At 36.3% G+C, this 12,979-nt stretch overlaps 1 protein-coding gene and 1 pseudogene across 5 annotated transcripts in view; one reads left to right on the top strand and one right to left on the bottom strand.

Annotated features, from left to right (window-relative positions):
* The window catches only part of RAB28 (RAB28, member RAS oncogene family), a 118,080-nt gene that overhangs the window by 16,340 nt on the left and 88,761 nt on the right, over positions 1-12,979 (bottom strand). The window lies entirely within an intron of this gene.
* On the top strand, positions 5,568-6,454 carry LOC103884226 (annotated as a pseudogene). The gene has a single exon (XR_646748.3). The product of XR_646748.3 is annotated as a proteasome subunit alpha type-1 pseudogene (transcript).

Raw genomic sequence — 12,979 nt, 5'->3', positions numbered from 1 at the left:
CTGTGAATGCCTGCAGGGACGCAGGCACCTGCTAGCACCCTGCTGCAGTTGATGAGTGCGTACCCCACCGTGCTGCTGCTGCTGCTGCTGCTGCTGCTAATACATGCAAACAAGGACAAATCCCACTGCTGCTGCCTTACGAAACACTTTGGCTAGTACCACCCACTGAAGTGTAATGACCAGTGGTCCAGGAATACGTAGGTCCCACCAGCACAGTGGGTTCCTACCCTCGACGAGTCAGAGAACAATGTTGGGGCTGGATACAAGTCCCCCAGATTTAGAGCATGAAGTCCAGAAGTTGGGAGCTGAGGTTTGGCCCCCTAAAATCTTCCAGAAATGAAGCCAGTTGACTGAACCCACCTTATACCACAATCAAACTCTCAAGGTCAACAAATAGGATAAAAGAAAAAAAAATCCAAAGATCAGCAACATCAAAGATTGAAGGAACATAAGCCCACAAAGATGAGAAAGAATAAGCACAAGAACTCTAACAACTCAAAAAGCCAGAGTACCTTCTTTCCTCAAAATGACGGCACTACTTCTCCTGCAAGGGTTCTGAACTGGACTGAGATGGCTGAAATTACAGAAATAGAATTCAGAATATGGATAGAAACAAAGGTTATTGAGATGCAGGAGTATGTTGAAACCCAATCCAAGGAAGATCTAAATGATACAGGAGCTGAAAGACAAAATAGCCAGTACAGAAAAGAATGCAGCCGACCTGACAGAGCTGAAAACACACTACAACAATTTCATAATGCAACTGCAACTATTAATAGCAGAATAGATCAAGCTTAGGAAAGAATCCCAGAGCTTGGAGACTGGCTTCCTGAAGTAAGTCAGACAAGAATAAAGGAAAAAGAATGAACAAAATCTCTGAGAAATATGAGATTAAGTAAAGAGAACAAATCCATTACTCATTGGTGTCCCTGAAACAGATGGGGAGACTGGAAGTAACCTGGAACACGTATTTCAAGATATCATCTACGAGAATCTCCCCAACCTAGCAAGAGAGGCCAACATTCAAATTCAGGAAATGCAGAGAACCCCAGTAAGATACTTCACAAGAAGATCATCCCCAAGACACATAATCATCAGATCCTCCAAGGTTGAAATAAAAGGAAAAATGTTAAAGGCAGCTAGAGAGGAAGGTCAGGTCACATACAAAGGGAAGCCCATAAGACTAACAGACCTCTTACCAGAAACCCTAAAGGCCAGAAGAGATTGGGGGTTAATATTCAATGTTCTTAAAGAAAAGAAATTCCAATCCAGAATTTCATATCTGGCCAAACTAAGCAAAAAAGAAATAAGACCCTTTTCAGACAAGCAAATGCTCAGGGAATTCTTAGCAGACCTGGCTTATAAAAGCTCTTAAGGAAGCAGTGAATATGGAAAGGAAAGACCACTACCGACCACTACAAAAACACACTTAAGTACACAGACCAGTGATACTATAAAGCAACCACACAAAAAAGTCTGCATAATAACCAGCTAACCTCATGATGACATCCACATGCGAAAGAATAAAAACAGACTCTTATCTTTCACCATAAGCAAAAATCAACTCAAAATGGAGTAAAGGCTTAAATTTAAGACCAGAAACTGTGAAACTCCTAGAAGAAAACAGGAGAAATGCTTACAGACATTGGTCTGGGCAAAGATTTTTATGGATGAGGCCTCAAAAGCACAGACAACAAAACCAAAAAGTAGACAAATAGAATTATATCAAACAAAAACCTTCTACACAGCAAAAGAAACAATCAACAGAGTAAAGAAATAACCTGCAGAATGGGAGAAAATATTTACAAACTATGACAAAATATTAATATCAAGAATACACAAGGAACTCAAAAAACCCTGCAAGACAACCTAGGCAAAACCATTCTGGACATAGGAATAGGCAGATATTTCAGGATGCCAAAAGCAACTGCAACAAAAGCAAAAATTTACAAATGGGATCTAATTAAACTAAAGAACTTCACCACAGCAAAAGAAACTATCAACAGAGTAAACAGACAACCTACAAAATGGGAGAAAAGTTTGCAAATGATGCATCTGACAAACATCTAATATCAAACATCTGTAAGGTATTTAAATAAATTTACAAGAAAAAAAACTAACCCAATTAAAAAGTGGGTAAAGGACCTGAACAGACACTTCTCAAAAGGAGACATACATGCACCCAACTAACATGAAAAAAAGCTCAACATCACTGATCATTAGAGAAATGCAAATCAAAACCACGATGAGATAACATCACACACTAGTCAGAATGGAAAAATCCAAAAAATAACAGGTGCTGGCAAGATTGCAGACAAAAGGGAATGCTTACATACTGTTGGCGGAAGTATAAGTTAGTTCAACCATTGTTGAAAACAGTGTGGTGATTCCTCAAATACTTAAAACAGAACTACCATTCAACACAGCAACCCCATTACTGGGTATATGCCCAAAGGAATATAAATCATTCTATCTTAAAGACACTTGTAAGTATATGTTCCTTGCAGCACTATTCAAAATAGCAAAGACATGGAGTCAACCTAAATGCCTGTCATTGATAGACTGTATAAAGAAAATGCAGTAGATATCCACCATAGAATACTATACAGCCATAAAAAAGAAGGAGATCATGTCCTTTGTGGGAACATGGATGGAGCTGGAGACCATTATCCTTAGCAAACTAATGCAAGAACAGAAAACCAAATATGACATGTTCTCACTGATAAGTAGGAGAAAAATGATGAGAACACATGGACACATAGAGGGGAACAATAGACACTGTGGCCTACAAGAGGATGGAGGGTGGGAGGGGACAGAGGATCAGGAAAAAGAACTAATAGATACTAGTTGTAATACCTGGGTGATGAAAAAATCTGTACTACAAACTCTCATGACACAAGTGTAACTATGTAACAAACTTGCATATGTATCCATGAACTTAAAAGTTAAAAGAAAATACAAGAAGTTATCACGATTAGCAAGACAATGAAAATCTAAGCATCATAATTGTCTCTATTATTCTGGTCATCTCACATGTAATCAAATAGTCATAAAATTACATTAAATTTAATTATAAATTGTGAAGCCTATTTTACATTTTTACTTATGAGGGAAAAATATTAACAAAACTTGTATCATTGGGGAAATGTTATTTCTGTTGCCATTTAATGGCTCAAGTGATACATAGAAAATAGTACAAAAACAAAAAAGGATACCTCATTGTCAACACATTTTGTTGGAAGACACAAGGAAAGCAATGCTGAAGTATGAGAAGTAATTATACAGTGTGGAGGTTTGTTACACATTTAGGTAAAAGTACAGATGGCTCGAACATGTCATCTTTTGGTATTTGCTAGATTCTTCTTCAACAATAAAATCTGAAGAAAATAGTTGTCTGTGAAGAATCAAAGAAAAAAATGTATGTTTTCAACATGATTGCTTCTTCAATTAAAAAAAAAAAAAAGTATTTGCATGGAGTGGATACTTTTGACTGGAATGAAAATACAATTCTGAAAAGATAGCACCACCACTTCTGAATGCCAGAAAGCATATGTGCTTCTAAAGACACTGTCTACTCAATGCAAAACTTGTTGTGGGATCTGCTCGTTTTTCCTCCCTGACTTTCCCCATGTCAAATTATAGACTTGATAACCCAAGAACTCCCAGTGTCAATTTTCACCCATCACTATCATTCAGTATTTTGTAAGATCTTTTAACAAATGTGGTGTTAGTCTAACATCTCTGCTTTCAGACAGCAAGATTTACTTGGAGAGTTGGATACACCATAAAAGAAATGCTAATTAAGAGCAACATCTTATTGGTTAAAAATGTAGTCTTCCAAATAGAATAGAAAGCCCAGAAATAAACCACGCATACACGGCCAAATGATCTTCTAAAAGGAGGCCAAGATAACTCAGTGGGGAAAAGGACAATCTCTTCAACAAATTATGTTGAGAAAACTGGATTTTCACATGTAAAAGAATGAAGTTGGACATTTTATCTTACACCACACACAAAAATTAACTCAAAATGAATTAAAGACCTTAACATAAAAAAAAAAAAAAAAAACTGTAAAACTCCTGGAAGAAAACACAGGGAAAAAGCTTCAGGTCATTGAACTTGGTGGTGATTTCTTGGACATGACACCAAATGCAGAGAAACAAAAGAAAAAACAGACTAACAGGGCCACATCAAACTTAAAAACTTCCTGCATCAAAGCACATAATCAACAGAGTGAAGAGACAACCTACAAAATGGGAGAAGATATTTGCAAACCATATATCTGACAAAAGGTTAATATGTAGAATATATAGAGAACACCTGCAACTCAACAACAAGAAGAAACACAATTTACAAATAAGCAAAAGGCTTGAATAGATATTTCTTCAAAGCTAATGCATCATCAGAGAAATGCAAATCAAAACCACAAAGAAATATCACTGCACCATTAAAGTGGCTAAATTTAAAAAAAACAAGGATGAAAAAGATGTGGAGAAATTGGAACACTAGTGTTTGTTGGTAGGACTGCAAAGTGGTGCAACTGCTACAGAAAACTGTATGGGGTGTCTGAGAAAGTTAAACATAGAACTATTGTATGATCCAGTAATCCAACTTCTGGGTATATATCCCAAAGAACTGAATGCAGGGTCTTGAAGAGATATTTGCACACCCAAGTTTACAACAGCACTAGTCATAATAGCTAAGAGGTGGAAGTAATCCAAATGTTCATTGATGAATGACTGGATAAACAAAATGCAGTATATATATACAATGGAATATTATCCAGCCTTAAAAAGGAAATCTTGTCACATGCTACAACATGGATGAACCTTGAGCGCAATACATTAAGTGAAATAAGGAAGTCACCAAATGCAAACATCATATGATTCCACTCTTATGAGGTAACTAAAGTAGTCAGATTCAGAGACAGAAAGTAGAATGGTGGTTACCAGGGGATGTAGGGAGAGGAAAAAGGGAAGTTGTTGTTTAATGGCTATATAACTCCAGATTTGCAAATGAAAAAGTTCTGAAGATTTGTTTCACAACAATATGACCACATTAACACTACTGAATTGTACACTTAAAATGGTTAAGATGGTAAATTTTGTGGTTTTTTTAACCACACTTTTAAAAAATATAGCTTTCCAAAGCTACAGTTATTGACAATCCACTACTCTGAAATACTTTAATGGAAAATTTCAAATTTATAAAAAAGTAAATAGTATAATGACTCTTGAAGTATTCATCACTTAGCCTCAACAACTGTCAAGTCATGACCAATCCATTTCATCCATACCACCACTCTCAGATTATTTGAAGGGAAACTGAACACATATATCACTATACGCATAGATATTTTAGTACCATGTTCTGTTTTTATTTCATTGAAGTTTACAGCTTTAATTCAGAAGCAACAAATTAAAATTCTGAATCTACCTTCACATAAACAGATCCAAAGACAAAAACCACATGATTATCTCAACAGATGCAGAAAACGCCTTCAACAAAATTCAACAGCCCTTCATGCTAAAAAAAAAAAAAAAAAAAAAAAAAAGCTGTAAACCTCAATTGCGGGGCTTACTGCTGATGTTCGACTGTTATGTAATCTTCTGCGTCAGGAGTGTTTGGATTCCAGATTTGTATTCGATAGACCACTGCCTATGTCTCGTCTTGTATCTCTAATTGGAAGCAAGACGCAGATACAAACACAACGATATGGCCGGAGACCATATGGTGTTGGGCTGCTTATTGCCGGTTATGATGATATGGGCCCTCACATTTTCCAAACCTGTCCATCTGCTAACTATTTTGACTGCAGAGCCATGTCCATTGGAGCCCGTTCCCAGTCAGCTCGTACTTACTTGGAGAGATATATGTCTGAATTTATGGAGTGCAATTTAAATGAACTAGTTAAACATGGTCTGTGTGCCTTAAGAGCGACACTTCCTGCAGAACAGGACCTAACTACAAAGAATGTTTCCATTGGAATTATTGGTAAAGACTTGGAGTTTACAATCTATGATGATGATGATGTGTCTCCACTCCTCGAAGGTCTTGAAGAAAGGCCACAGAGAAAGGCACAGCCTGCTCAACCTGCTGATGAACCTGCAGAAAAGACTGATGGACCAATGGAACATTAAGTGATAAGCCAGTCTATATATGTATTATCAAATATGTAAGAATACAGGCACCACATACTGATGACAATAATCTATACTTTGAACCAAAAGTTCAGAGTGCTGGAATGCTATGTTTTAGGAATCAGTCCAGATGTGAGTCTTTTCCAAGCAACCTCACTGAAACCTATATAATGGAATACATTTTTCTTTGAGAGGGTCTGTATAATCATTTTCTAGAAAGTATGGGTATCTATACTAATGTTTTTATATGAAGAAAATAGGTGTCTTTGTGGTTTTAAAGACAACTGTGAAATAAAATTGTTTCACCGCCTGGTGAAAAAAAACAAAACCAAACAAAACAAAACAAAACAAAAAACTCTCACTAAACTAGGTAGTGATGGAACGTATCTTGAAATAATAAGAGCTATTTATGACAAACCCACAGCCAATATCATACTGAATGGGCAAAAACTGGAAGCATTCCCTTTGAAAACTAGCACAAGACAAGGATGCCCTCTCTCACCACTTCCATTCAAAATAGTGTTGGAAGTTCTGGCCAGAGCAATCAGACAAGAGAAAGAAATAAAGTGTATTCAATTAGGAAAAGAGGAAGTCAAATTGTCCCTGTTTGCAGATGACATGATTGTATATTTACAAAACCCCATCGTCTCAGCCCAAAATCTGCTTAAGCTGATAAGCAACTTCAGCAAAGTCTCAGGATACAAAATCAGTGTGCAAAAATCACAAGCATTCCTATACACCAATAACAGACAAATAGAGTGCCAAATCATGAGTGAACTCCCATTCACAATTGATACAAAGAATAAAATGCCTAGGAATCCAACTTACAAGGGATGTGAAGGACCTCTTCAAGGAGAACTACAAACCACTGCTCAACAAAATAAAAGAGGACATAAACAAATGGAAGAACATTCCATGCTCATGGGTAGGAAGAATCAATATCATGAAAAATGGTCATACTGCCCAAAGTAATTTACAGATTCAATGCCCTCACCATCAAGCTACCAAGGACTTTCTTCACAGAATTCGAAAACACTACTTTAAAGTTCATATGAAATCAAAACCATCTGATCTTTGACATACCTGACAAAAACAAGAAATGGGGAAAGGATCCCCTATTTAATAAAATGGTGCTGGGAAAACTGGCTAGCCATATATAGAAAGCTGAAACTGGATCCCTTCTTTACACCTTATACAAAAATTAATCCAAGATGGATTAAAGCCTTAAATGTTAGACCTAAAACCATAAAACCCTGGAAGAAAACCTATGCAACACCATTCAGGACATAGGCATGGGCGAGGACTTCATGACTAAAACACCAAAAGCAGTAGCAACAAAAGTCAAAATGGACAAATGGGATCTAATTAAAGAGCTTCTGCACAGCAAAAGAAACTATCATCAGAGTGAACAGGCAACCTACGGAATGGGAGAAAATTTTTGCAATCTACCCATTTGACAAAGAGCTCTAATATCCAGAATCTGCAAAGAACTTAAACAAATTTACAAGAAAAAAACAAACAACCCCATCAAAAAGTGGGGAAAGGATATGAACAGACACCTCTCAAAAGAAGACATTTATGCAGCCAACAGACACATGAAAAAAGGCTCATCATCACTGGTCATCAGAGAAATGCAAATCAAAACCACAATGAGATACCATCTCACGCCAGTTAGAATGGCGATCATTAAAAATTCAGGAAACAACAGATGCTGGAAATGATGTGGAGAAATAGGAACACTTTTACACTGTTGGTGGGAATGTAAATTAGTTCAACCATTGTGGAAGACAGTGTGGCGATTCCTCAAGGATCTAGAACTAGAATTACCATTTGACCCAGCCATCCCATTACTGGGTATATACCCGAAGGATTATAATTATGCCTCTATTAAGACATATGCACGCGTATGTTTACTGTGGCACTATTCACAATAGCAAAGACTTGGAACCAACCCAAATGTTCATCAATGATAGATCAGATTAAGAAAATGTGGCACATATACAACGTGGAACACTATGCAGCCATATAAAAGGATGAGTTCTTGTCCTTTGCAGGGACACGGACACCATCATTCTCAGCAAAGTATCACAAGGACAGAAAACAAAACAGCGCATGTTCTCACTCATAGGTGGGAACTGAACAATGAGAACACTTGGACACAGGGTGGAGAACATCACACACTGGGGCCTGTCAGGGGGTGGGAGCCTGGGGGAGGGATAGCATTAGGAGAAATTCCTAACGTAAACGATGAAATGAGTTCAGCAAACCTACCTGGCACATGTATACCTATGTAACAAACCTACACGTTGTACACATGTACCCTAGAACTCAAAGTATAATTTTTTAAAAAATTCTGAATCTAAAGCTATCATTTTATCCTTCATTTGTCCCTGCTGATTCTAGTGGAACACTAACTCTCTAAATGTATGCGATGGTTCAGAATTTATTCACTTGGAGAACTTCCAGGATAAAGTGGCCTGTATATTAGGATATAGAGACAGATTTTGATGAGTAACAGAAAGTTTATTATATTAAATAGTAAACAATTCTGATTAAAATTATATCAAATATCTTTATAAAGAAAATGTCCTAACAGTAAAATATTTTCATATCCCAAGAGATGATCTCTGTTATCCAGAGATGATAGATTATATACAAGAACTTGTCCCATACAAGAAATAACTTTTCTCAACTTTGCATTAAGGTAAATACAGAAGAAATCTGGGCTGAATACAGTTACAGTTCTTCAGTTATTTACAGATTCATCTGGAAAGAAAGTAGTGCATAGTGATAAAGAACGCACTCTCCAACAGTGTGCAAGGGTTCCCTTTCCTCCACATCCTGGCCAGCATTTGCCATCTCTTGTTAATAATAAGGTATTGTATTCTTGAAAGTTGCTAAGAGAATAGATTTTAAGTGTTCTCACCACAAAAAAATGATAAGTATTTTCTTGAACATTGCTAAAAGAATAGATTTTAAGTGTTCTCACCACAAAAAAATGGTAAGTATGTGAGGTAATACCTATGTTAATTAGCTTGATTTAGCCATTACACAATGTATACATATTTAAAAACATAATGCTATAAACAATAAATATAGTAAGTTTCCTCATCTATAAAATGAGAACAATAATAGTACCTATCTCCTAAGGTTGCTATAATGGATAAGATGAATAAATACACAAAAGCAATGACTAGCATATAGCAAGACATTTTGTATGTGACTGGCATATACTCAATAAGTATTAGCTAGTGTCACTGTGGTTTTTCCAGGCATTCATTTACTCACCAACTACTTATGTAGTGCTAAATGCTGGGAAGGCTAAGAGGGACACAAATAACAAGATGCTATATAATGAAATTCTGAAATCATGAGAGTAACAAAGATCTGTATAAGACAATCTATAACAGGAATACAGAGACAGGAAACTTCTACAACTGCTTAGGGATGACAGGAGCCATGTCACAGAGAAAGTGATGCTTCAGTTACATACTGAAGGAGGAGAAAAAAGTAGTCAGATAGCCTTAAGGATAGAGAGGATGTACATTCTTTCCTTTTTTTTTTTTTTTTTTTTCCACTTTATTTATTTATTTATTTTTATTTTAAGTTCTAGGGTACATGTGCACCATGTGCAGGTTTGTTACATATGTATACATGTGCCATGTTGGTGTGCTGCACCCATTAACTCATCATTTACATTAGGTATATCTCCTAATGCTGTCCCTCCCCCTCCCCCCACCCCACGACAGGCCCCGGTGTGTGATGTTCCCCTTCCTGTGTCAAAGTGTTCTCATTGTTCAATTCCCACCTATGAGTGAGAACATGCAGTGTTTGCTTTTCTGTTCTTGAGATAGTTTGCTGAGAATGATGGTTTCCAGCTGCACCCATGTCCCTACAAAGGACATGAACTCATCCTTTTTTATGGCTGCATAGTATTCCATGGTATATATGTGCCACATTTTCTTAATCCAGTCTATCATTGATGGAGATTTGGGTTGGTTCCAAGTCTTTGCTATTGTGAATAGTGCCGCAATAAACATACGTGTGCATGTGTCTTTATAGCAGCATGATTTATAATCCATTGGGTATATACCCAGAGCAGGAGAAAGAAATTTGGAAAAGAGGAAGTCAAATTGTCCCTGTTTGTAGATAACATGACTATATATTTAGAAAACCCCATCATCCCAGCCCAAAATCTCCTTTTCAAAAGGAATATGTACAAAAGCGTCTGAAAGAACCTGGCTTCCAAGAGCTAGTGAAATCAGCAGGGCCTAGGCCTAAGGGTTTTGTATGTGTTAAGAAGTTTATGTGTGAATAGGTGATCATCTACACAGTTCCTCACATATTCCAGCCTACCCGAGAAAAATATATATATAAGCACAAAAAGGGAATTCTTGCAGGTGACATGTATCAGCAAACCTTACATTTTCCCTTGTTGGATTTAAATTACTTTCATTGACTACATGGACTGAAAACTCCTTGTTCTAAATTTAGAATCTATTCAAAAGAAAATTTTAAATGACAAAAAATGTTACCCTCCTATAGGTTTTCTGATTAGACATTTTCTTCTGTTTACCTATCTTGTACATATAATTAACTATATCATAACTTTAAAAATAGAAGATGGCAAGTTTTATAATATTATATACATGTAGCTGATTATTTTTCCTCCTGACAGTCACTACAGTTCTGCACATTAATCGACCTAAAGTTTATTCCGATTAACTGTACAGCTATAAAATCACAGGCTACAAAAAAAAGAAAAAAAAAAAAAACAGTACACGCACTTCTTTAAAAGAGGTAAAACAATACTTCAAATGTATTAAATAAATATGACCACCCGTTACATGTCAAGTACTATGCTAGTAAGCACAAGGGATAAATTAGCGAGCAATATAGACATTATCTTTATCCTAACACTAATGAGGTAGAAAGAATAATAAGTGAGGAAGCATGTAAATAAATGAGTCAATTACTACAATTACCATAATCTGAAAGTGGAGGAGGTGACCAGATAAGAGAATAAGAGAGTCAAAGACAGGAGTAGGAATCAGGACAGCACTGACAATTTTACATAGGATAGCCATGCAAGATCTCTTTGAGATCTAAAGCAGTGGACCCCACCTTTTTGGCACAAGGGACTAGTTTCATGGAAGACAATTTTTCCACAGATGGGGGTAGTAGGAGGGCATAATTTTGGGATAAAACTGTTTCATCTCAGATCATCAGGCATCAGATTCTCATAAGGAACACACAACCTAGATCCCTCGCATGTGCTCTTCATAATAGGGTTCATGCTCCTATGAGAATCTAATGCTGCTGCTGATCTGACGGGAGGCGGAGCTCAGGCAGTAATGCTCACCGCCCACTGCTCACCTCCTGCTGTGTGGCTGGGTTCCTAACAGGCCATGGAACAGTAGCAGTCCATGGCCTAAGGGTTGGGAACCCCTGATCTAAATGGTAAGAATAAACCAAACAAATTAAAAAGGTAGTTGGAGGAAAACACTGTTTTAGTCATTGGGACAGGGATGAAAACCTAAAAGAGGAAAAAGATGGAGTACAATTGAGGAAAACAAAGAAGCATAATAAGCAAGAGTGGTACCTACAGCATAATGAGGATATTACTCAAATACAGTAACGGAAAACCATTGTAAGATTGTAACCAACAGCACAATAGGATTTTGGATTTTGAAAAAATTACTCTAGCTACCATGAGGAGAAAGAATGCCTGAGGACAAAAAAACAAGCAGAGAAACCACTTTAAGAGACTTCAGAAACAACCTAACCCTGTTTAAAAATTTACAAAACCCTTTGGGGCCTCATAACAACCTTGGGGAACAGGTAAGCATTATTCTAATTTCACACAGACACAAAAACTGAGGTTCAGAATGACTGAACCAAAGTCTCAAATCTAGTCATCAGTAGCACCAGAACTACAACTATGCTATCTAATTCAAATCCGGCTGGAGGTTCTCAAAGGTTCTTCTTGAACATCAACTTTAGGGATGAATTAACAGTCACTTAACAGTCTACGTTTTATTTAGATTTTTAATTAAAATAATAAAGACAAACTTCAAATAATCACTTCTTTAAAAATATGCACTACGATATAGCTAGTTTTATATTTGTTAATACATTAAAAGTATTAATTAGTAACAAATCATAAAAACCATCCCTTAAGCATCACAGAACATAAGATATGCTTTGCCTTATCACTTGATTATACAGTTATTTACAAAGAACTTGCAGCTGTGCATACAGGTTCTGAAACTTTACGTGAAATTACATAAAGTTTAAAAATGACCCATGAGTAGCTCAAACATAACAAGCAAAATTCCCTTAATAATGTATTCAATTTGATTCACATGTGGTTAAAATTATGTATACACTTTGACTTCTAAAACACACACGCTAATACAAATAGCCAAGTATACAATTACTTTTCTTTTTAGGTACTATTTGTTTACTGGCATTCAAGATTCCTTACTCAGGATCTCCACTGCATCCACCTGTATGATTACTGATAACAAGGGAGAGGGCAGTCTTAAAAGATACAGTATTAAATGTAATAAATATTTTTAAACTAGACATATCAAATGTATCAGAGCTACTGATAGATTTGTATCAGCTCTGTACATTTCACAGATCAGAGCTACTGATCAGACTAAATGTTGTAAAGTTTTAAGTACAATTTTAAAATTCTGAAGCACTTTATAAGAGTATCTATATTACACTGGCCTGAGGCTTTACAATGTTCCTAGTTTCCCAAGTATTTATTTTTCAACATGTTGTAAGAACATATTCTATAATGAACAAGACTTTTTCATTCAAACCAGAAT

The sequence above is a fragment of the Papio anubis genome, chromosome 3, assembly GCF_008728515.1.
Source record: "Papio anubis isolate 15944 chromosome 3, Panubis1.0, whole genome shotgun sequence".
Classification (NCBI taxonomy): domain Eukaryota; kingdom Metazoa; phylum Chordata; class Mammalia; order Primates; family Cercopithecidae; genus Papio; species Papio anubis.
The sequence above is the reverse complement of the archived record's forward strand: the minus strand, read 5'-3'. Positions and strand labels throughout refer to the sequence as shown.